Source organism: Triticum dicoccoides, chromosome 3A (genome assembly GCF_002162155.2).
Source record: "Triticum dicoccoides isolate Atlit2015 ecotype Zavitan chromosome 3A, WEW_v2.0, whole genome shotgun sequence".
Lineage (NCBI taxonomy): Eukaryota > Viridiplantae > Streptophyta > Magnoliopsida > Poales > Poaceae > Triticum > Triticum dicoccoides.
This window is the reverse complement of record NC_041384.1, coordinates 155,863,886-155,867,958: the sequence shown is the minus strand read 5'-3', so window position 1 is coordinate 155,867,958 and position 4,073 is coordinate 155,863,886.

Sequence of the window (4,073 nt, the reverse complement as noted above, 5' to 3'; positions counted from 1 at the left end):
TTGGATGTAAGGCATCATGAACTATTATTGTTGACATTACCCTTGAGGTAAAAGGTTGGGAGGCGAATCTATAAGCCCATATCTTTCTCTGTGTCTGATTAAAACTTTGAACCTATAAATATCACGTGAGTGTTAGCAATTGTGGAAGACTAAATGATTGTTGAGTATGTGAAGTTTGCTGAATCAAAGCTCTGACATAGACCCTTCCTAAAAATAAGATGAATTGTAATTGTTTGATGACTAATAACACAGTTTGTTAGTTTTCAAGAAAGTTTATGATCTATACTTTAACATGTGAATAACTTGTTACTTGATCATGAAAAGTTTTATGAGTTGAGCTACTGTTATGATATATAATGATGCTAGAAAAGGTGATTGAAATTGTCATTGATCAAACTTGTGCACCTGCTAGCATTCACACTTCATAAATTATTTCTTTTATCATTTACCTACTCGAGGTCGAGCAGGAATTAAGCTTGGGGATGCTGATACGTCTCCAACATATCTATAATTTATGAAGTATTCATGCTATTATATTATCTATTTTAGATGTTTATGGGCTTTACTAAACACTTTTATATTATTTTTGGGACTAACCTATTAACCGGAGGCCCAGCCCAAATTGTTGTTTTCTTGCCTATTTCAGTGTTTCCATGAAAAGGAATATCAAACGGGGTCCAAACGGAATGAAACCTTCGAGAGAGTTATTTTTGGAACAAAAGCAATCTAGGAGACTTGGAGTAGACGCTAGGGAAGCTTCGAGGAAGCCACGAGGCAGGGAGGCGCGCCCCCACCCTCGTGGGCCCCTCGTGGCTCCCCTGATCGACTTCTTTCGCCTATATATATGTCTATATACCTTAAAAACATCGACTAGCAGAATAAATCGGGAGTTCCGCCGCCAGAAGCCTCTGTAGACACCGAAAACCAATCTAGACCCGTTCCGGCACCCTACCGGAGGGGGGGAATCCCTCTTCGGTGGCCATCTTCATCATCCCGGCGCTCTCCATGACGAGGAGGGGGTAGTTCACCCTCGGGGCTGAGGGTATGTACAAGTAGCTATGTGTTTGATCTCTCTCTCTCTTTCTCTCGCTCCCTCTCTCTCTCTCTCTCTCGTGTTCTTGAGGTGGTACGATCTTGATGTATTGCGAGCTTTGCTATTATAGTTGGATCTTATGATGTTTCTCCCCCTCTACTCTCTTGTAATGGATTGAGTTTTCTCTTTGAAGTTATCTTACCGGATTGAGTCTTTAAGGATTTGAGAACACTTGATGTATGTCTTGCATGTGCTTATCTGTGGTGACGATGGGATATCATGTGATCCACTTGATGTATGTTTTGGTGATCAACTTGCGAGTTCCGTGAACTTATGCATAGGGGTTGGCACACGTTTTCGTCTTGACTCTCCGGTAGAAACTTTGGGGCACTCTTTGAAGTTCTTTGTGTTGGTTGAATAGATGAATCTGAGACTGTGTGATGCATATCGTATAATCATACCCACGGATACTTGAGGTGACATTGGAGTATCTAGGTGACATTAGGGTTTTGGTTGATTTGTGTTTTAAGGTGTTATTCTAGTACGAACTCTATGATAGATTGAACGGAAAGAATAGCTTCGTGTTATTTTACTACGGACTCTTGAATAGATCGATCAGAAAGGATAACTTTGAGGTGGTTTCGTACCCTACAATAATCTCTTCGTTTGTTCTCCGCTATTAGTGACTTTGGAGTGACTCTTTGTTGCATGTTGAGGGATAGTTATATGATCCAATTATGTTATTATTGTGGAGAGAACTTGCACTAGTGAAAGTATAAACCCTAGGCCTTGTTTCCTAGCATTGTAATATCGTTTACGCTCACTTTTATCATTAGTTACCTTGCTGTTTTTATATTTTAAGATTACAAATACTCATATCTATCATCCATATTGCACTTGTATCACCATCTCTTCGCCGAACTAGTGCACGTATACAATTTACCATTGTATTGGGTGTGTTGGGGACACAAGAGACTCTTTGTTATTTGGTTGTAGAGTTGTTTGAGAGAGACCATCTTCATCCTACGCCCCCACGGATTGATAAACCTTAGGTCAGCCACTTGAGGGAAATTGGCTACTGTCCTACAAACCTCTGCACTTGGAGGCCCAACAACGTCTACAAGAAGAAGGTTGCGTAGTAGACTTCAGGCGACCACGACATGCCTCACCTCGGTGCAAGGGCTGCTCGGCCTAGAGCGGACACCGCTGTGGGAGGAGACGCCACTACGGCCGCCGAGGACGACGCCGGTCCCTAAACAAGTACGACCGCGCCCCCGAGGAGCCATAGCACGGGTGGTCGCGTGCTTACAGGGACGACCTCGCCCCCTCTTGGGCGGTGGCGAGCCGGGCCCCTCCTGGCGAGCCTTCCCCTTCTCCGTGGCCGAGAACCTCTTTGTTGGCGCCATGGGGGCTGCGGCAAGATGGCGATTCGAGGAGGAAGAAGAAGGAGGAATCGGCGAGAAGGCGGAGATGAGCGAGGGGGCTCAACCCCTCCCCTCATTTATAGCCAGAAGGAGGCCAACCGCCGGTCTCCATGCTCGCATGTAATGATGCTTTTCTTTTGCATGTAGTAGGGTCTCGTCAAGTCGAACGGTTGCCGAGGCAGCATGGGGAAGCGGAGGCGCCCACGCCCCATCAATCGCCACGTGTTGATCCAGGCCGCAGGAGGTTGGGGCCCACGGCGCTCCGCACTAGCCCTTTGGCTTCGCCTCGAAGCCAAGTTCGAGCGTGCCTTGGGCCAGGGGACTACTGTCGGCGTTCTAGGACCGGGGGTACCCAGACTTGCCTGCCTGCGGCCCGTGGTGAAGCTCCATCAACGGCCCGATATGGCCCAGCTTCAGCAGCAACAATTCAGGAGCCTCGCGAGGGGCCAAGCCTCGCGAGGTGGACGACACAAAGACCTCCCTAGGGGCAGCCTCACTAGGCTCGCTCCCGAGCAGCGGAGATATCTATGCAAGGGGCACCTCGCGAGGTTCACGTGTGTTACATCCCAAAATTCTAAATTTTGGAATGTTATAATAGATAGATAGATTGATTGTTTGTTTGATTGTTGTGTGATTGATCGAGTGAAATTCGAAACTTTTTGAAAGTTAAATGAGAGGGAATAAAAGGACTTTCCCAGACTTTCACCTTTTTGCATTTTGATCTCCGTGATTCAAATACTTTTCAAATACAAAACCCTAGAGGGAAGATGACATGACTTCTTCCATTTAATTAAATGAAAAGGGTTTTGAAAAGATTTGAATTTCATTTGGAAATATTTTTAATTCAGAAACTTCAAGCAACTCAATGATTTTCATGAGAGAAGATAAAATGACTTCTTCAAATTATATGAAATATGAGTTGGAAGTTTAAAGGGATCAAATTTAAAAGTCTCCTGCGAAATTATTTTCAATTTGGAGTTATTTGGATTTTATTCAAATTAATTTTCTCCAAAAATAAAATATATGGAAAATAGGGTAACATGATTCCCTACATCAGAAAATTGGAGAGAAATAAATTTGAATTAATTTTGGTATTTTTATATTGATTTTTTATTGTATTTTATTAGACGAGTAGCACTCTTTAAATTATCTGAATTTGTGTGAATTTTATTTAATGATAGGAAAATGTTCAGCTTATAGGAAATCTTTTTCTGAAAATTCTGATATATTATATGCCTATATAATATTTTTACTTATTTTAATTGTGTGGAAAATGTTTTTTTAACTTTCTCCTCCGCCAAACTGGACCGGACCAGCTAGTCGCCAGGCCACGGCCCAGTCGGCCCATGCCCCAGCGCCGCTCGTCCCCGAGGTCCCGCCGCACTCCCGCTCAGGCAGGACGCCCCATCGACCTCGACGGCCGTGCCGCCTCTGGCCTCCTCCTGCCCCCTCCCCACGCCATCCCCCGCCCCTCCCCTTAAAAAGGTGCCGCCCCGACTCCTCTCTCCTCTCGCCTCGCCTCGCATCCCGCGCATCACCGCCGCCGGCGAGATCCGCCGCGACCGTCGCCGCTGCTGTTCCGCACCTCCACCCCGCGCGCCGCACTCCGCCCCTCC